The following is a 22,623-nucleotide window of genomic DNA, read 5'->3' as shown; positions in this document are numbered from 1 at the left end:
GGTAATTATGTACATGTAGGTAGAGTTATTAAAGTGGCTATGCATAGATCAAATACATTTTATTTATATAGCCCTTCGTACATCAGCTGATATCTCAAAGTGCTGTACAGAAACCCAGCCTAAAACTCCAAACAGCAAGTAATGCAGGTGTAGAAGCACGGTGGCTAGGAAAAACTCCCTAGAATGGCCAAAACTTAGGATGAAACCTAGAGAGGAACCAGGCTATGAGGGGTGGCCAGTCCTCTTCTGGCTGTGCGGGGTGGGGATTATAACAGAACATGGCCAAGATGTTCAAATGTTCATAAATGACCAGCATGGTCAAATAATAATAATCACAGTAGTTGTCGAGGGTGCAGCAAGTCAGCACCTCAGGAGTAAATGTCAGTTCGCTTTTCATAGCCGATCATTAAGAGTATCTCTACCACTCCTGCTGTAACTAGAGAGTTGAAAACAGCAGGTCTGGGACAGGTAGCACGTCCGGTGAACAGGTCAGGATTCCAGAGCCGCAGGCAGAACAGTTGAAACTGGAGCAGAGTATAACAGAATATAACCATGTACTCAATGTAACAGTTGCTGAATGATAAATTATGTTAGACCTTCTGAATATCTCTTCACCTAGACATGTATGTGACATAGGCTTTGTCCTCAATCCTCTGACAGGTTTTTCACTTATGTCAAATATAGTTGTCCGAGAGGTGTCAGTGAGGGAGGGCAATATGTTTAGGTATCATATTGAGATTGACATTATAAGGGTTTATGATGTTTAGTTCATTGTTTTAATTGTTTTATTATTTTTCTTGTATTCTACATAACTGAGATAGCCTTGCCCCAGGTTAAGAAATGCACATGCTGTAACACTATATGTGAAAGGAGATATTTGGTCCTGACTCACCAATGTGAATGAGAAACTGGAGCTAAAATTGTTCAAATGGATGAGAGGTAGATTGCCTCAATAGCGTAACTCTGAGCGTAACTCTGATCCAACCCATCTGCATGTCTACACTGGAATCAAGTCTCTCTCTCTCTCTCGCTCTCTCGCTCTCTCTCTCTCTCTCTCTCTCTCTCTCTCTCTCTCCTTCCTCTGTCATGGTGTCTTCAAGCTCACCCATTATACAGCTGGACCTTACTTCACATGAGAACTGTGCACCCACCGAGGAGAGACATGGCGATCTTTACCACTGCAGGTGCTGTAAGGAGTACTGTGTGTGGACCAGACCAACACTGAAGACTATAAACATTATATGCAATTAATTATATCATATCATCCTGCCATCTCTATTTATCAATACAATTGTAAGTATCTGGGTGTAGCTGGTGCAGAGGAGTCAGGCGCAGGACAGGAGAGATGAGTAACACAAGGAAATTTACTCAAAATATCAAAATACATGAAGTAACACCAGGCCCAAAAACAATAGGACCGAACTTACAAAAATCAAACACGCACAAAAACCATGGGGAAAACAGAGGGTTAAATAATGAACATGTAATTGGGTAATTGAAACCAGGTGTGTAAAACAAAGACAAAACAAATTGAAAATGAAAAGTGGATCGGCGATGGCTAGAAGGCCGGTGACGTCGACCACCGAACGCCGCCCAAACAAGCAGAGGGACCGACTTCGGCGGAAGTTGTGACAAAAAGTTAACAAAAAATTCTGATGACATAGTAAAACAAAAGAAACAAAAAACTCAAACCTTTATGTTAACCTCTCTGGGATCGTTTGGGACGCTAGCGTCCCACCTCGCCAACAGCCAGTGAAATTGCAGGGCGCCAAATTCAAAACAACAGAAAACTCATAATTAAAATTCCTCAACCATATAAGTATTTTACACCATTAAAGATACACTTCTCGTTAATCCAACCAGTGTCCGATTTCAAAAAGGCTTTTCGGCGAAAGCAGAACATATCATTATTTTAGGTCAGCAACTAGTCACAGAAATCATTCAGCCATTTTCCAACGAAAGAGAGGTGTCACAAAAAGCAGAAATATAGATAAAATTAATCACTAACCTTTGACAATCTTCATCAGATGACACTCCCGGGACTCAATGTTACACAATACATGTATGTGTTGTTCGATCAAGTTCATATTTATATCCAAAAACCTCATTTTACATTGGCGCCATGTTCAGAAATGCCTCCAAAACATCTGGAGAAATTGCAGAGAGCCACATTGAATAACAGAAAAACTCATCATAAACTTTGATGAAAGATACATGTTTTACATAGAATTAAAGATAAACTTGCTCTTAATGCAACCGCTGTCAGATTTCAAAAAAGCTTTACGGCAAAAAGCACAATATTCAATAATCTGGGAACAGCGTTCAGCCACAAAAGTAAGCCATACAGTTACCCGCCAAATTGTGGAGTCAAAAAAAGTCATAAATAGCATTATAAATCTTAAATTACCTTTGCTGATCTTCGTCGGAATGTACTCCCAGGACTCCCACAATACATTTTTGTTTTGTTCGATTACGTCCATATTCCAAATACCTCAGTTTTGTTCGCGCGTTTAGTTCACTATTCCAAAGGCACAATGCGTGAGCGCAAAATCCAGATGAAAAGTCAAAAGTTCCATTACAGTTTGTAGAAACATGTCAAATGATCTTTACAATCAATCCTTAGGGTCTTTTTATAATACATCTTCAATAATATTCCAACCGGACAATAGCGTATTCATTACAGAGGAAAAAGAAGGAACGGCGCGCCCGCGTGACCGCGCAGTAAACAACTGATTGGCCAGAGCCCAGTCCACTTGTTGAAACAGCTCTTATTCGACCCCCTTCCACAATAGAAGCCTCAAACAACTTTCTAAAGAATGTTGACATCTGCTGGAAGCCTTGGGAAGTGCAATCTGGCCCCATAGACACAGCATATTGGATAGGCAATCACTTAAATTAAACTACAAACCTCAGATTTCCCACCTGGTTGAATTTGTCTCAGATTTTCACCTGCCATATGAGTTCTGTTATACTCACAGACATCATTCAAACAGTTTTAGAAACTTTAGAGTGTTTTCTATCTAATACTACTAATAATATGCATATATTAGCATCTGGGACAGAGTAGCAGGCAGTTTACTCTGGGCACCTTATTCATCCAAGCTACTCAATACTGCCCCCAAGAAGTTAACCCAAGCTATCATCCAGTAAGTTCTAACAACCTCCCTATCAAAGGATACTTAGAGATAAGGTTTCCAGAGCTTCCCTAGGCCTAATACTTTTAAACAGTTCCCCCAACCCTCACCGTTCAAAAGCAACTCTCTCTTGCTATATCCAAATCATAACTAAAACATTTAATGAATTATCCAACCCAAATTCAGAATAACAGTCCTTAGTTAACTCAAATTCAACCTTCTCAACTTAGCACACATCATCCCTATTAAAATGTACATTTATAAACAAAACCTTTTAGTGCCAATAATAACTATTGTAAGGGTTTTCTTCGGGTGAAAGAGAGGCGGACCAAAATGCAGCGTGGTGGTTATTCATGTTTTTAATAAAGATGACTATACATGAACAGACTAAACAAAACAAGAAAAGTGCAAAACCTAACCAGTCCTATCTGGTGCAAACACAGAGACAGGAACAATCACCCACAAAACCCAACACAAAACAGGCTACCTAAATATGGTTCCCAATCAGAGACAATGACTAACACCTGCCTCTGATTGAGAACCATATCAGGCCAAACATAGAAATAGACAAACCAGACACACAACATAGAATGTCCACCCAGCTCACGTCCTGACCAACACTAAAACAAGGAAAACACATACGAACGATGGTCAGAACGTGACAACTATTCTCATTACAGCCTCCCTTTGTCCCTGTTTGTCATAAGTGGCCTGGTAATGAAAGATCAGTTTCTCAATGCATACTTATTAGTCCAAACTGTTGGCAGTGTGTAGACTCAGATAGAAGTGATAAAAGTCATTGTCGTATTGCACGCCTTTGTCGCTCTTTCTCCAGCCGGTTAGGGAGGGTTTTGATGTTTACACACACTGTGGTCAAATTATTCCAACCATGCGTTAAGACACGATCTGACGTCACCGTCTATGATAACTCCTTTATTCTACTGGCGACCTCTCGGAAGAGTTACCAGATCATAAAGTTATCACCCTAATCCCTCCTAGAATCCCATACTCCATAAATCCCAATCTGGTGAAATTTGTATGGAAACAAAAACAAAAAACAAAATCATCAATTACATTTATCACAATCCATTTGGAGTAACTGACATATATTTTCCCTTCTCTATGCAGACTGAACAAAGTACATATTATAGATTTACCCAAAGAACAGGGCCCCATCGAACTGGTCATTTTCCCTTTGAACACGTGATTCAAAAACATCATGTTAAATAAAAATAAACAGATTCGAATAACTAATCAACTTTACAATTACAATTTTTTATAAGTCCCTAAGGAAGTAATAGTATCATGCATGCATTTATTGAATTCAAAAGCTCCCAATATCTTTCAGTTCGTTTACAATTTGGAGAGACCTCCTTGGTGCTTCTATTGCTGAGGAAGAACTCCTGAAGCAAATTACACAAACTTAAACTATAAGTAAGAACTGAGTTTACCTGATTATATGGTGGCCAACCGTTTGTGAGTCTTGTTCAGAAGACCTGTCCTCAGTCACAGAAGTTTCACCGTTTACTGGTCCCTTGTAGCCAATATCAAGAAGCTGATTAAACAGAACAATTATTACACAGGTGCACCTTGTGCCGGGGACAATAAAAGGCCACTCTAAAATCTGAAGTTTTGTCACACAACACAATGCCACAGATGTCTCAAGTTGAGGGAGCGTGCAATTGGAATGCTGACTGCAGGAATGTCCATCAGAGCTGTTGGCAGATAATTTAATGTTAATTTCTCTACCATATGCCGCCTCCAACATCATTTTAGAGAATTTTGCAGTACGTCCAACCGGCCTCACAACAGCAGACCACGTTCATGGTGTAGTGTGGGCTAGTGGTTTGCTGATGTCAACATTGTGAACAGAGTGCCCCATGGTGGCGGTGAGGTTAAGGTATGGGCAAGCATAAGCTACGCACAACAAACGCATTTACATTTTATCGGATGGCAATTTGAATGTGCAGAGATACCGTGTCTTGTTGTGACATTCATCCGCCACCATCACCTCATGTTTCAGCATGATAATGCACAACCCCATGGGGCAGAAGGTAGCCTAGTGGTTAGAGCGTTGGACTTGTAACCAGTAGGTTGCAAGATCAAATCCCCAAGGTAATAATCTGTTATTCTGCCCATGAACAAGGCAGTTAACCCGCTGTCATTGAAAATAAGAATTTGTTTTTAACTAACTTTCCTAGTTAAATAAAGGTAAAATATATATTTTTTAAATGTCACAAGGATCTGTACAAAATTCCTGAGTGTACAAAACATTAGGAACACCTGCCTTATTGCGTTGCACCTCCCTTTGCCCTCAGAGCAGCCACAATTCGTCGGAGCATTTACAAGGCATCGAAAGCATTCCACAGGGATGCTGGCCCATGTTGACTGCAATGCTTCCCACAGTGGAGTCAAGTTGGCTGGATGTCCTTTGGGTGTTGGACCATTCTTGATACACACAGGAAACTGTTGAGCGTGAAGTGTTGCGGTTCTTGACACACTCAAACCGGCGTGCCTGTCACCTATTGCCATATCCCTTTCAAAGGCTCTTAAATCCTTTTTTCTTGCCCATTCACCCTCTGAATGGCACACATACACAATCCATATCTCAATTATTTCTTAAGGCTTGAAAATCTGTATTTAACTTGTCTCCTCCCCTTCGTCTACACTGATTTGCAGTGAATTTAACAGGTGACATCAAAAAAGGATCATAGCTTTCACCTGGTCAGTTAATTTCATGGAAAGAACAGATGTTCCTAATGTTTTGTACCCTCTATATCAAATCAAATCCAATCAAATGTATTTATATAGCCCTTCGTACATCAGCTGATATCTCAAAGTGCTGTACAGAAACCCAGCCTAAAACCCCAAACAGCAAGCAAAATAATAGATTTTGTGTGCTATACTTCACTCCAGCAGGTGTCACTCTAATAGTGTCTCTTATTAAATTATTGCTTATCCAGAGTGGATGGAATTAGAGAGGGAATTGCAGATGGACAGAGTTTGTAGTAGAGCAGGATTATTTGAAACGGCTCTAAACCTGTGTGTTCTTTAATTGACATCCCACAAGGTTCTGGGGAAAGGACAATGACCTCACTAGTGGCCTATGATGATTCTGACCAGGATGAGGAGGAGGACGAGGCGCTCCCTCCGCTTGCCAACTCTCCCATGGATGATATCAGGCCGTCCCAAAGAAACCAGAAATCGTTGGGTTCTAAGTTCCATGGACCATTACACAGCCCCCCACTACAAACAACTTGAGCAGGACAATGCGTTGGTGGTGGTGGGGGTCAGTGTTAGAACATCACAGGGAGAATTATCCCCCTCCGTTGGGTCTCTCAGCGATGGTGGATAGCAGTTCAAACTCAAAACCATACCCTACTCCCCAACTCCATGATCATGTAAATATCATGACAACAGTGAAGAGGCATCAGGCTGCAGCACTTGGTGTCAGGCCATACATTCCCCAGAGGTTGGCCACACCAGGAGAGAGAGAAGAACCAACGTCTTTGGAAACCAATGTCATGTCTGACAGGTCCACTGTCTCCAGGTTACTGACCATCTCCTACTGTCTGCCTCCATGGACAAGACTGTCAAGGTAACTGTGAGGATAAGGATGATGACGATGGTAATGGATGTGGCAAAGTGTGTGTCTGTGTGTGAGTATCTGTCTGTCTGTGTGAGCGAGTGCTCCATGTTTTTGGTCATACGCGTGGTAGCATAAATCATAGCCGACACACGACATCATTTCAGACTTGTGTCAGTCCAAGGGGCAGGTAAGTGGGTAATCACAGTGTACAGGTTATCTGACATTCAATTGAAGTGGCTCAGTGGTAAGCTGGATGATAAACCCTCTTGCAGTGAGATAGAGACAGACAGAGACATGCTGCCTTTAGAAACACCTGTGTCACTGTCAGAACAATGTGTGTCAGGACCCATGGCCTATCCTTTTCTGCACTCCTCCATACCACATTTCACCAGGGTTGTATTCATTAGGCACCAAATGGAGGAAAACGGAATGAAACCTGGAAGGACTAGCTGAACTTTACCAATTAAGAAAAATGTATTTCTGTTTCCTGTTGCAAAACATTTTTCTCCCGGCTTGCGCCATCAAACCCACAAACCCTTGCAACTTATCCAGAACACCACACGCCTGCCTGGTGTTCAACCTTCCCAAGTTCACCAATGCCACCCTGCTCCTCCACGCAGTCCACTGGCTTTCAGTCAAAGCGCGTATCCACTACAAGACCATGGTACTTGCCTATGGAGCAGCAAGAGGAACTGCCCCTCCCTACCTTCAGGCTATGCTCAAACCCTACACCTCAACCCGAGCACTCCGTTCTGCCACCTCTGGTCTCTTAGCCCTCCCACCCCTACGGGAGGGCAGCTCCCGCTCTGCCCAGTCAAAGCTCTTCTCTGTCCTGGCATCCCAATGGTGGAACCAGCTTTCCCCTGAAGCTGGGACAGCAGTCCCTGCCCATCTTCTGAAAATCGTCTGAAAACCTACCTCTTCAAAGAGTATCTTAAAAACTCCCACAGCCCCTCCCCTTGGAACCCCCTCAACCTTTCGCCCATTAAATACAATTAATAAATAACACCCTTGCCTTCCGTTAACTACCCCCTGACCTCAACCCTGACCTGACCTGATCTCAACCCTATGGAACACCTTTGGGGTGAATTGGAATGCCAACTGCGAGCCAGGACTTATCGCCCGACATCAGTGCCCGACCTCACTAATGCTCTTGTGGCTGAATGAAAGCAAGTCCCCACAGCAATGTTACAACATCTAGTGGAAAGCCTTCCCAGAAAAGTGAAAGCTGTTATAGCAGCAAAGGCGGGACCAACTCCATATTAATGCCCATGATTCTGGAATGAGATGTTTGACGAGCAGGTGTCCACATACTTTTGGTCGTGTAGTGTATGTGGTTGTCCCACCTAGGTAACTGTAAATCACTCTGGATAAGAGTGTCTGCTAAATTACTAAAATGCAAATGTAAATTGTATGAGAGCCCCAATGAATAAGACCCTGGAAGTCCAAAACCAGCTATCTATTAATCTTCTCAAAGGTCAAGTGCTGCAGGTGCAGACAACAAAATATTTCAATATTTAGATCCAGAGGAAATTGGGTCCCCCGCACATTGCCAGAGAGCATTAGCTGCCTGCTATCCAATTGGCTCGGTATAATTAACAATTTAAATATTCATGATGAGTCTTTTCTATTCATTCAGGAGTACAAGTGTACCGCTGCAAGGCTCCCTCCTCCTTTGGCACCTGGCAAACTAGTTTAGAAACAGATGGCAAGGCTTGTGAGGTATTCGTGTGTCTGTATCTCGGCATCAAATCAGTTAATGACACTATATTCATATTGGATTCCTTTATCCAATTATTTAAAGAAAACCTATTTGAGGATAGAAATGAATTTACTCAGATGAATATTTATTGTTCGTATGATAAACGGTCTTAAATGGATCAATCTCACAAATTATTTGAATGGGGCATCCAATTGGAATATGCAATGTGTAAATATTGTAATGTTCATCCAATTAAACCCAAACAAAGACATGAGCCAAGCTGAGGAAGGCGGGACATGACTGTAGGAGACACAGGCAGTTGTGGAAAAAGTCAAAGTAAAGTTGCCTTACTAGAGAATTACTTGAGTGAAAGTCGGCAAGTAAAATACTACTTGAGTAAAAGTCTAAAAGTTTTTAGGTTTAAATATACTTAAGTATCAAAAGTAAAAGTAAAAGAAAAATAATTTCAAATTCCTTATATTAAGCAAACCAGATGGTTTTTTGTTGTTGTATTTCTGGAAAGCCAGGGGCACACTCCAACACTCAGACATAATTTACAAATGAAGCATTCATGTTTAGTGATTCTGCCAGATAAGAAGCAGTAGGAATGACCAGGGATTTTTTTATTGATAAGTGTTTGAATTAGACCATTTTCCTGTCCTGCTAAGCATTCAAAACGTAACAAATACTTTTGGTGACAGGGAAGAGTTATGTTTGTAGCTGTGGACAGTCACCATGGTTACAGTAGTTTTTTTTTGCCAGTGTTTAGGTGGATAGCATGAATACCAATTGTATTTTAATTACTTAGAGCACATTAGGAGGCTGATTTTAAAGAATGAGTCATTTACAAGGACTTGAAGTGACCAGTAAAATGGAAAATGTTGCAAACCGTGAAGCATTTATTCTCTACAGTACACACGTATGCCTACTGTCAGGATTTATGCTTAAGATGGCAGTGTTTCCCTTACAAAGACTAGTATGCGACACTTCTTTAGACGTTGCTGTTGTTCATGATAGGGATGGATATAGCGTTGTGTAGTTATTTTACTCCAGTTATTTTCTGCTCTATTTGTGTCTTGATTTTTGCTCAGGCATTCCCTCAAAATGTCCTTATTACGGCTTAAAATTCCCAAAATATTCCCATAAGGTTCTTGGGAATTCTGTTTGGAATAGCTTGTTCCTGGATTGACGTGCCACACATCCTGTTGACGCTCTCTCTCTGTGAAGTATGGGAGCTGTCATGCCTTTCTCGTTTTATGCTCCGTACAGTACAGTACCGTGTTCAATCGTGAAATAGAGGGAGACAGAACTGACTCATACTGTAGATCTTCACAGCCCCTCTGTGGGTGTGGATATGCTAGGGCATAGACCCTTCTCATCTTTCGTTTCGGCCTTCACACACAGGAGACCAGCCACTCAACTTTAGAACATTGCCCAGGGAGATTAGACCAAAGGGACTGGCAGATGCCTCTGTTATTCTTGTCCTTCTCCTTCAACCTCTCATCAACGAGCTGTTTTCACCCACAGGACTGCCGCTGACTGGATGTTTTTTGTTTGTCCGTTCTCAGTAAACCCTTAGACACTGTCGTGTGTGAAAAGCCCAGGAGGCCGTCTGTTTCTGAGATACTGGAACCGGTGTGCCTGACAGAGACAATCATGCCACACTCAATGTCGCTTAGGTCACTCGTTTTGGCCCATTCTAACGTTCAATCGAACAGTAACTGAATGCCTCAATGCCTGTCTGCCTGCTTTCTATAGCAAGCCACGGCCATGTAACTCACTGTAAAGAGGAGTGAACAATTTTCGCGAACGTGGTGGTGTACCTAATAAACTGAGTGTATATCAAGAGCAGTGTGATCCAGATGCAAAAAAACATTAAAGGCTTTTACTAATATTATCAGTTTTAGCAGCAGAAAAAAGTACATTGTAATAAAAAATGCGGAAATAGCAAATCCCAAAGTTAGAACATAAGCTACTATAGACATAAATTTGCAGGCTACATAATCCAATATACTGTATTCATCAACATAGATAATGAGAATGTCAAGAGAAGATCATAAAAATTCAATAAGCATGTTAAACATGATATACCCAAACTGTCCCTTTTAATGCAGGCCTATCAGTTTGTGTTGTATATGTGTTTGTTTGTTTCCCAGCCAAACGTCTATCCAGCTCTAAAGTAATCCACTGCCATCCTAAAGGACTGTGTGGCTCCCTGAGGCTCCCGATGTGGGAGCCAGTAAAGAGGATGTGAGATTGTCTGTGCTTACACCAGCCCATGGATTTCACTCCGGTTTCTAGGTCGCTGCCAGCTAGTCAGATCATTATCTCAGCGTGATCCTACTAGGTGTGGATTTCCTCCATTAGCTCGATTGCCTTCATGTTGACATTCATTCACTCCGTCTGAAAAGAACATGTCATTTTTTGGATCTCTTATGCAACTTGTAATAGATGTCACTCAACTGTGGATGTCAAACACCTTGTTAGTAGATGTTTCCTTTCAGATGCCTCGGGCTTTTAGTATCTTTGCTTTTCCTCTTGGTAAAAAAACAACAACTTTGTGGAAAGGCACTAATGGCTGTGGCTAGCTTCAGTTCTCTTTAGGTATCGGCTCTTTGTGTGTTCTGAGTCCTGATCGCACTAGATGAGACGGTACCTCAAGATGAAAAGAGACGGACAGGACTTATTAAACCAGTGGTCCTGTCATATCATCACAGGGCCTCTGGCTCACCTGCTCGTGACAGCGAAGATCCATCACAAATAGCTCTGGCTGTCCCCCAAAGCCGTTAATCTAGGAGGCAGACATGTTTTGTAGCTAGCTGTCCAGCAAATGCCAAAGCCGTTGATCGAGGCAGACATGTTTTGTAGTTAGTTTGAGGGTTTGCTTGTGGACTTAATGTAGCATAAAACCCTTGAGCCAATGCGCTCTTGGAGGCAAATGCCTTTTGAAGATGCTTGCTCTACAGTGGAGAGTTGTTTTTTAATATCCCTCCTGCATAAACATTATAGGTAGACTTAGCAATTTGACAGTGGGGCTGGCAACTTCCTCTTTAAGAAATCAACAACAACAAAATGGATGCCTTCAGAAAGGGCACATGTTACAATATGCCAGTAGTGTCCATCTTGGCATATTTGAATCCTGTTGTTATTGTTTATGTTGATGATGATGTCTCTAAGCAGGAAGTTGCCCTGCTCTGTGTGATGTCATAGCCAAAACGGGTGGTGCAGCTGTAAGGTGTTTACCCTCATCGTTCGAACAACAGAGTTTATTACCATTGTGAGTAGGCCTCTATGTGTTTCAGTGGTAAAATGGTTGTTACACCAGAGGAGGGAAAGAATATGTCCCAACTTGTTGAATAAAAGAACCGAGGCGACCCTTTTTAATGTAGGCCGATTTTATTTGAAGTGAAGAACTGCAAAAGAAACTAATGAGTATCAATGTATTATAGAGCATTTTTCTTTTCCCCCATGTCATTTATAGAGAAATTGTCCAGGCTCTGGTAACAAAGACTGAAAGCCCCCATATTTCTGATTATTTAGCCGTAGTGTGAATGCAACACCTTCTTAAAGAACATTAATTTTCTGATACAAAATAATGTGATGAAAAGCCTCTTTGTGCTCTCTCTGTGCCGTGAATGCGAATTCCCATTACAACTGATAAAGTGCCTGACTAATGTCTAATTAACCACTGCACTGTGTTCAAGGGTGTATTCACTAGGAACCAAACAGAACCAAACAAACGGTGAGAGCCCTACTTGAATTTGTCCAATAAGAAACTCTTGTTTTCGTAGGAAAATATGTTGCTACGGTGTTCACTAATGAATACACTCCACGTGCTGCAGATTTGGGAATGTGCAGACAGTGGGTGGTGCCTAATGGTATACTCCTCCCACTCACGGGCGGTGCGAGATGCCTGTTGGTTGCCCTGTGGTCGACGCCTCCTCACTGGCTTCTTTGACAACCCAGCCATGGTAACTGCAGTGGAGACAGGTGAGCAACGCTCTCTGTGGAACAATGGAAGTCACTGGTATTTTATATTAGTGGCAAAACATGCCTTATTCTAAAATTGATTCAATTTTTTTTCTCCGCAATCTACACATTATACACCATAATGAAAACGCATTTTAATCTATTTTTTGCAAATTTATTAAAAATAAACAACAGAAATATCTTATCTAAATAAGTATTCAGACCCTTTGCTATGAGACTTGAAATTGAGCTCAGGTGCATCCTGTTTCCATTGATCATCCTTGAGATCTTTATACAACTTGATTGGAGTCCACCTGTGGTAAATTCAATTGGAAAGGCACACACCTGTCAAGATAAGGTCACACAGTTGACAGTGCATGTCAGAGCAAAAACCAAGCTATGAGGTCAACGACATTTGTCCGTAGAGCTACGAGACAGGATTGTGTCGAGGCACAGTTCTGGGGATGGGTACCAAAACATTTATGTAGCATTGAAGGTCCCCAAGAAGTGTCCTTCATCATTCTTAAATGGAAGAAGTGTGGAACCACCAAGACTTATCCCAGAGCTGGCCGCCCGGCCAAACTGAGCAATCGGCACTGAAGGGCCTTGGTCAGGGAGGTGACCAAGAACCCGATGGTCACCCTGACAGTGCTCTAGAGTCCCTCTGTGGAGATGGGAGAACCTTCCAGAAGGACAACCATCTCTGCAGCATTCCACCAATCAGGCCTTTATGGTAGATTGGCCAGGCGGAAGCCACTCCTCAGTAAAACAGCCCACTTGGAGTTTGCCAAAAGGCACCTACAGACTCTCAGACCATGAGAAACAAGATTCTCTGGTCTGATGAAACCAAGATTGAACTCTTTGGTCTGTATGCCAAGCGGCACGTCTGGAGGAAACCTGGCACCATCCCTACCGTGAAGCATGATGGTGGCACCATCCCTACCGTGAAGCATGGTGGTGGCAGCAGGGACTGGGAGACTGGTAAGGATAGAAGAAACAATGAATAGAGACAAATGCAGCCAAATCCCTGATGAGAACCTGCTTCAGAGTGCAAAACGACCTTAGACTGAGGAAGATTTACATTCCAACAAGACAACGGCCCCAGGCATTAAGCAAAGCAACGGTGGAATGGCTTCAGAACAAGAATGTGAAAGTTCTTGAGTGACTTGAAAGTCTTTGGAAAGACTTGAGGATTGCTGTTCAGCTCCGCCCCCCCATCTAACTTAACAGAGCTTGAAGAAATTTGGCTGAAAATATATAAATATTAAATATATAAAATAAAGATGTGCGAATATGATACAGACATACCCAAGGCTACTCAAAGCTGACACAGACATACCCAAGGCTTCTCAAAGCTGACACAGACATACCCAAGGCTACTCAAAGCTGACACAGACATACCCAAGGCTACTCAAAGCTGTAACACAGACATACCCAAGGCTACTCAAAGCTGTAACACAGACATACCCAAGGCTACTCAAAGCTGACACAGACATACCCAAGGCTATTCAAAGTTGATACAGACATACCCAAGGCTACTCAAAGCTGACACAGACATACCCAAGGCTTCTCAAAGCTTTAATCAGCACCAAAGGTGCTTCTACAAAGTATTGACTCAGGGCTGTGAATACTTATGTAAATTAGATATTTCTGTATTTAATTTGCAATACATTTGCAAAAATGTCTAAAATCATTTTTTTACACTTTGTCATTATAGGGGCATTGTGTGTAGATGGGTGAGGAGAAAATATATATTTAATCTATTTTGCATTCAGGCTGGAATAAGTCAAGGGGTATGAATACTTTCTGAAGGCACTGTACCACAGATATACAGATTTTGTATATTAGACCATTGAAAAATGCCATATGTGGGGGAAAAAACGAACCCTAACCCAATTATGGAAAATCGTTAAGACAATTGGCATTTGATAAGTGTGTAGGTGATCAGATTGTGCACTTAAAAACCTTCTAATAGCCAAGGTTAATGGGAAATCTTGTAAAAATCCTCTTTGAAGTGATCCATCCCCTTAATGCATGTTATCCTATTTTCTTAAAAGCTCAGTGCATTTGAAATTGTGATTTTTCCTCTGTTTTTATATATATCTTCACATTATGAGGTTGGAATAATACTGTAAAATGGTTAAAATTATGATAATGCCCTTTTAGTGTAAGAGCTGTTTGAAAAGACTGCCTGAAATCACAGCCTGTTTTGGTGGGATGGAGTTTTGGCCTGCCTGGTGACATTGCCAGGCAGTAAATGAGTTAATAGACCAATAAGAAAGAGTTCAACACCTCTGCCAATATCAGCTACTATTCAGTTTTCAACTGCCCTCAGACCACTCCCCAGACAGTCTTCCTTGAGAAATTGCTCTTTGCTAAGAAGCATTTTTCTTGTTTCTTTTTGACCATTTTAATTGAAGATAATCACATTTAATTGTTACCCAGAAAGGATTTGATATTGAGATATGAATGGCTGTGTTGGACCTTTTTTAAGTGTGTTTTATCAACTGTAAACACACTTAATTGTTTTCTCAACAAACAAGACACCATTCAGTAGGACAATGTTTTAAAGCTCCCAGTGGTGCTCCATCTCTTAGGCCTCCACATTCATTCCCATGTTGAGTCATCTCTTAGGTCACCACATTCCCATGTTGAGTCATCTCTTAGGTCACCACATCCCCATGATGAGTCCTCTCTTAGGTCACCACATCCCCATGATGAGTCATCTCTTAGGTCACCACATCCCCATGTTGAGTCATCTCTTAGGTCACCACATCCCCATGATGAGTCATCTCTTAGGTCACCACATCCCCATGTTGAGTCATCTCTTAGGTCACCACATCCCCATGATGAGTCATCTCTTAGGTCAACACATCCCCATGATGAGTCATCTCTTAGGTCACCACATCCCCATGATGAGTCAACTCTTAGGTCACCACATCCCCATGATGAGTCAACTCTTAGGTCACCACATTCATCCCCATAGTGAGTCGCTGCATTGTGCACCTCCTCTCCCCGTGCGGCTGTCCAATCTGCCAATAAAGCCCCTAGATAATTGCTTCGCCCTCCCATTAAATACCCCGGTAGCTCGGAGTGGTGATCGATAGCATATCCACAGGCAGAGGCCAGCATGCCCACACACCCCCAACCAACCACCAACCCACAATCACCAGCCTGCTGTGACATCATCTCCTGTTTACCCTTCCTTTTATTGGTAAAAGAGTGTATTAACTCAATAAGGGACCAGTGACCCAATGACTGTCTCAGCAAACAGGGGATGTCCTAAGGACATAAGAGGACATTCTCGTTGGGCTTTTAGGGAACGGTATCCCACAGATACTCTGAGAACATTTGTGAAAATAATATAATGTTTACCTCAGTTTAGTTGTGACTTGCAACAGAAAATTATAATAAGGACTCTTGATGACCATTTGGCATGACCTTTGGGCTCTGTCTGTCAACCTTTCCTTTGGCAGGCCAGCACTCTTGAATACCGGTATGCTGTGCACCCTTATCTGGCAGGCAGGGAGACTAGGCTCCCTTGCAACGCCTGAGAATCCTCAGCCGCAATGGCCTGTAGTACTAGATTTATGTTCGTCGTGATGACGCATTCTGGTGAACGGCCACACCCGAGGTATTGAGATAATTAGAATATCAATGCAGCGGTGTTTGTTATGTCTGCGCTGACAGTCACAAATTCATATATATGTTAATAGCAGAGCTGGGGCAGTGGAGCCGGAGTGGTGTGCTTGTGTTAGGAACATCAGCTCGTAATCAACAGATGTGATTCATAGGCTCTTGATGCTCTTCAATAATGTAGAGGCTCTCAACCGCAACGAGGAAGGCTGGGTTGTTTAGAGGATGGGCCCTCGATCAAAACAGCACAGCTCTTGGCTGTCTGACTGGCTGTTAGAGAACCTCCACTTACATTATCTGAACCCCTGACCGCAATGGTCTAGAGTGAGGTACCTCAACAAATGCTCTGCCATTTATATTCATGCAATGGTACCACGTTTCCACCTTTCAAAGAAATCTTAAGTGTTTCATCCGTCTCAAGAAGCTCTGTCCCATTCATTCAATTTGTTGAGTCCTAAGGCAGTCGTATTTGGCCCACAGAGTGACTGTCACAGTTCAGTAGCGAGAGAGAGAGAGTGAGGGATGGATGGATGGAGGGATGGACAGTTGAATAAATTAATTTCATTTGAAGGGCATTAGTGAGAAGTGGCAGCTGCTGCTTTGGCTTTTCCAAGCTGTTCATGGACCAATGGGATTGAAAGCGACTGGCAGAAGACATGTCCGCAGGTATAAGTTTACAACAGGAGCTGTGTAGACTTTGCAGGGCACAAAGTCCCCCCCCCAGACCTGGATCCCACTGCTGCCACCAAAGGTAAGATAGTGGACCCCTACGTCGTAAACATCCACTATCGTACGTTTATGCTTTTGTTTTTGGCTTCATTATGCCTTTGTCTTCAGCCAGCAATTGTGTTTTTGGAAGATTATACCTTGTAAGAATGTATTTGATTGGGTCATAATATGGTATGTAGATCAACTACTAGTGCCCGGCTTTTTGTAAAGCTTGTTATGATGTTTGTTTTAGCCCCCAACTATCTTCAATGTTCTCTCTCTCTCTTATCATGTAGGCATGATGCATCATTCAGAGCCCCACCTGTTTTGAGCCACATCTGCTTAGCCCCCCCCACATAAATAATATCTATATATATATATATACAATACAAGTCAAAAGTTTGGACACACCTACTCATTCAAGGGTTTTTCTTTATTTTTACTATTCAGGCCACTTTCTAGACCACACAAGAAGGACCACCGCGATCCCTTCCTGTTTAAGTGAGCACAGCAAAAGGTGAGTCCAAACATGTATTGTATCCTCAGCAATCTACACATAATACCCCATAATGACAAAGCGAAAACAGGTTTTTAGAAATTGTTGCAAATGTATTAAAAATTAAGAAGTATTCAGACCCTTTGCTATGTGACTTGAAATTGAGCTCAGGTGCATCCTGTTTCCATTGATAATCCTTGAGATGTTTCTACAACTTGACTGGAGTCCACCTGTGGTAAATTAAATTGATTGGACATGATTTGGAAAGGCACACACCTGTCTATATAAGAGCAAAAACCAAGCCATGATGTCGAAGTAATTGAGCTAGCCTCCCAGCCAAACGGAGCAATCAGGAGAGAAGAGCCTTGGTTATGGAGGTAATCAAGAACCCAATGGTCACTCTGACAGAACTCTAGAGTTCCTCTGTGGAGATTTGAGAACCTTCTAGAAGGACAACCATCTCTGCAGCACTCTACTAATCAGGCCTTTATGGTAGAGTGGCCAGACAGAATCCACTCCTCAGTAAAAGGCACATGACAGCCCGCTTGGAGTTTGCCAAAAGTCACCAAAGTCTCTCATGAATGCCAAGCGTCACTTTTGGAGGAAACCTGCCACTATCCCTACGTTGAAGCATGGTGGTGGCAGCATCATGCTGTGGGGATGTTTTTCAGCAGCAGGGACTGGGAGACTAGTCATAATTGAGGCCGAGATGAACGGAGCAAAGAAGAGAGAGATCTTTAATGAAAACCTGCTCCAGAGCGCTCAGGACCTCAGACAGGGGCGAGGATTCACCTTTAAAGATGCTTCAACAAAGTACTGACTAAAGGTTCTGAATACTTATGTAAAATGTAATATTTCTGTTTTATTTTTAATAAATCTGCAGACATTTCTAAAAACCTGTTTTTCCTTTGCCATTATGTGGTATTGTGTGTAGATTGATGAGGGAAAAACACAATTTCCCAATTTTAGATTAAGGCAGTAACTTAACAAAATGTGGGGAAAATCAAAGGGTCTGAATGCTTTCCGAAGGCACTTTATGTATACTGTTTCTAAGAAAGCAATGCTAAGGGTGTGTTGTGTATTAAGCTGTTAATAGCCCATGTGCCTCACCCTAATAATTTGTTCCCTTTCCCCCTCATAATGTAGCCTACTGTTCTGAATTGAAGGTGCACATATAGCCTGCTTGAGAGAAATGTCATCATCAAATAATGTAAGAGCTTTAATTGTCTGCATATATGCCCCCTTTATTTATCCTATGGTTCTGACCTGGTGTACAGGGAGAATACTGAATAACGGCCCATGTTCTGAATTCTGTCGCTGTACATTTCAAAAGTGCTAAACAAATAGTTATATTGACTATGTCCGTCCTAGCTCACTCATTAATGTCTTAATCTAAATTACAGATAGCCTCTTATGCGCTTGTCATCTCCTTATGCCATAGTTTGTACGTCTCAATTGTCAGTAGAAACCACATTTGTTTAATCAAGTCAGCCATATCAGCTATGTTTTTTTTAAAGGCAGTAAATGAGGCTGAATTAACTGTTTCGCTGCCAGACAAGGCTCTGCTGATAGCCAGGTGTAGCGGTGGTAAGGATTCACTCCATGGTGCTGAAAAGAAAGCTCTGCTGTTGGGACAGCTGTACGTAGGCCCTAACAGTTTGTGGGAACCATTTATCACCATTATAGTGCAATTCATGTATTGTTTAGTGTTGTGTAGTGGCTTGGCTGGCATGCATCAAAAATATATATTTTTGTTTGCCCCACCAACATTTACATGGCAAGATCATCATTGCATTTAGGCCAGCGTTGAGGATCAGACAGCTTTTAATGTTCACTGGCTTTATATTAGGAGTTCAGAGACCAGCTCCAGCACAGGAAACGGTCTCCTCCCCTTATCTTCCAACTTCGCTAAGCTAATTAACGTTTCTTAATTAAAACGTGAAAGGCCTTATTTATTATGCAAATGGTTCTGACTTCTCATCATCGCCCCAAACATTAACTTTGAATCTCAATGACAGATCTAAGATCTCTCCCACATCACCATGGGGGAGACAGCCATTAAAGGCGAAGACAGGAAATCCACCCTTCCTGGCCACACGCCAGAAGAAATTTCCCACAAACTTTGCTGATTGTTTCCTGACCGGTAAAACGTAATGTTTAAAAAAAAAAAAAATTTTTTTTTAAATGTTCTTAGAACAGAAGTGAACATTTTGCATGTTCTGGGAACATTTCTTTTTAGGTTGCAGGGTGGTTCTGACAACGTTTACTCTGGTTGCTTGAAAGTTTTTTTCCTGGGAGGTTTTATTAACCAATAGGTTTGTTTGAGGTTGTTGACAAATTCTCTTAAAACTTTCACTGAATGTTCCAATAAGACTTTTAATAACACTCCCAGCACAGATAGGACACATGGAAATTCATTTCCTTTGACATTAATCATGCAAACACCTATTTTTTTATTGTGACACAGCATCAGTGAGATTCTGTTCTCTATCTATGGAATTAGTCCACTACTCCATTTTTTACGCATACGAAGCCGTCCTTTTTAGTGTATTCAAATTGACCCCATTTCAAAGGTCAAGTGTGTCCAATTAGTGGGCGCGGCCAACACACCTGAACACACTAAAAAGATTAGAGGATAAAGAGAGTTTTGTTTCCATGAGGAAACCTGTAAGAAACGTTATGCTGAAGTATTGAAATTCCCATAGAAGAACGTTGTTTCTAAAGTTCTCTGAACTATTTGAGAACTTTCCCAATGTCAAACTAGTTGGAGAACGTTCCTAGAACGTTACCAAAATGTTAATTAAATGCAACCATGTTCAAACGTTTTGAAAATGTTCTATTAAAGTCATGAAATACCAAGAAAATGTGGGAAGGTTGTATACAAAATAATAATAATATATGCCATTTAGCAGACGCTTTTATCCAAAGCGACTTACAGTCGTCATGTGTGCATACATTCTACGTATGGGTGGTCCCGGGAATCGAACCCACTACCCTGGCGTTACAAGCGCCATGCTCTACCAACTGAGCTACAGAAGGACCACAAATAACCATAGGACAACCCCACTCTCACCAAGCTCTAAGAAACATATGGTTCTCAGAACGTTATGTGCTAGCTGGGAAGAGAGTCCCTTGTCTCTAGTTATTTTTTATATTCATGAGCTCGCCTTGACTGACAGCTGTTTGAAGTGCCTATGCCAAGCAACTTTGATGCAGTGAGCAGTATTGCAGTAAAATCATCTCTCAAGCAAATTTGTTGATACACAAAGAAACTCAAACAACATTGAATCAATGATTTAAAAAAAAATGTATACATCTCCGGTTTGGCATGTTTGAGGTGATGTAGTTCACAGCAGCACTGACGGATGTGTTGACTTGACATTGGATCTGAGTTTTGAACGAACCTTCCCCCCTTTTGTTCCATGCCAGCTGAAGACCTAACTACTCCTAGCTAACACCATATATAGATGAAAGGGGAAACACTCAGTGCCTTCAGAAAGTATTCATACCCCTTGACGTATTCCACATTTTGTTATGTTACAGCCTGAATTCAAAATGGATTAAATATATATTTTTCGCCCATCTACATGTAACGGATGTAAAACGGCTAGCTTAGTCAGCGGTGGTGCGCGCCAATTAGCGTTTCAATCGGTGACGTCGCTTTTCTCTGAGACCTTGAAGTAGAGGTTCCCCTTGCTCTGCAAGGGCCGCGGCTTTTGTGGAGCGATGGGTAACGATGCTTCATGGGTGACTGTTGTTGATGTGTGCAGAGAGTCCCTGGTTCGTGCCCGGGTATGGGCGAGGGGACGGTGTAAAGTTATACTGTGAGATTGATGCTGTTGACCCGGATCACTGGTTGCTGCGGAAAAGGAGGAGGTCAAAAGGGGGGTGAGTGTAACGGATGTGAAACGGCTAGCTAGTCAGCGGTGGTGCGCGCCAAATAGCATTTCAATCGGTGACGTCACATGAATTTTCACATTTACATAAGTATTCAGAACCTTTACTCAGTACTTTGTTGATGCACCTTTTGGGAGCAATTACAGCCTCAAGTATTCTTGGGAATGACACTACAAGCTTGGCACACCTGTATTTGGGGAGTTTCTCCCATTCTCTGCAGATCCTCTCAGGCTTTGTCAGATTGGATGAGGAGTGTTGCTGCACAGCGATTTTCAGGTCTCTCCAGAGATGATCGATTGGGTTCTAGTCTGGGCTCTGGCTGGGCTACTCAAGGACATTCATAGACATGTCACGAAGCCACTCCTGCTTTGTCTTGACTGTGTGCTTGTTGGATGGTGAACCTTCGCCCCTGTCTGAGGCCCTGAGCGCTCTGGAGCAGGTTTTCATCAAGGATCTCTCTGTATTTTGCTCTGTTCATTTCTGCCTCAATCCTGACTAGTCTCCTGGTCCCTGCCGTAGAAGAACATCCCCACAGCATGATGCTGCCACCACCATGCTTCACTGTAGGGATGGTGCCAGGTTTCCTCCAGATGTGACGCTTGGCATTCAGGCCAAAGAGCTCAGTCTTTGTTTCATCAGACCAGAGAATCTTGTTTCTCATGATCTGCGAGTCTTTAGGTGCCTTAATGCAAACTCCAAGCGGGTCATGTGTCATGTGCTTTTTATTGAGGAGTGGCCACTCTACCATAAAGGCCTGATTGGTGGAGTGCTACAGAGATGGTTGTCCTTCTGGAAGGTTCTCCCATCTCCACAGAGGAACTCTAGAGCCCTGTCAGAGTGACCATCAGGGTTCTTGGTCATCTCCCTGACAATATATGGAAAAAGTCAAGAGGGCAGAATACTTTCCGCAGGCACCTTAAGCAATAAAACAATTATTTGCATATCTATCAGTTCACAGCCAGCTTGTTTGTTTGTGTGTGTGTTTTTTTGTTTTTGTTCAACCAAACAAGATTTTCTGTTTTATCTTCAAGAAGATTCTGCGTTCCAGAAAGGTAGTCGTTTGGAATCTCAAGCCGGATGACAGTTGTCCACAGACAGAGAATATTCTCTTCCTGAATGCTTGGGATAAAGGGGCAGAAAGCAGATCCAGAGCCACGGGCCACAGCTTTGGATACACAGCCATCATTGAAACTGGAGAGGTGATTCTGTAAACATTTTGATTTATTATTTAATTTTATTTCACCTTCATTTAAACAGGTAGGCTAGTTGAGAATAAGTTCTCATTTACAACTGAGACCTGGCCAAGATAAAGCAAAGCAGTGCGACAAAAACAACAACACATAGTTACACATAAACCAAGGTACAGTCAAAAACACAAAAGAAAATACAATTTGAAAAATGTATGTACAGTGTGTGCAAATGTAGAAGAGTAGGGAGGTAGGCAATAAATAGGCCCTAGAGGCGAAAATAACTACAATTTAGCATTAATAAT

General features: G+C 42.1%; 1 pseudogene; it reads left to right on the top strand.

Annotated features, from left to right (window-relative positions):
* The first annotated feature begins 12,243 nt into the window (after nucleotides 1-12,243).
* LOC118362129 (WD repeat-containing protein 25-like) overlaps nucleotides 12,244-22,623 on the top strand; it is a 28,490-nt pseudogene continuing 18,110 nt past the window's right edge.

This window comes from Oncorhynchus keta, chromosome 29 (genome assembly GCF_023373465.1).
Source record: "Oncorhynchus keta strain PuntledgeMale-10-30-2019 chromosome 29, Oket_V2, whole genome shotgun sequence".
NCBI lineage: Eukaryota > Metazoa > Chordata > Actinopteri > Salmoniformes > Salmonidae > Oncorhynchus > Oncorhynchus keta.
The sequence above is the reverse complement of the archived record's forward strand: the minus strand, read 5'-3'. Positions and strand labels throughout refer to the sequence as shown.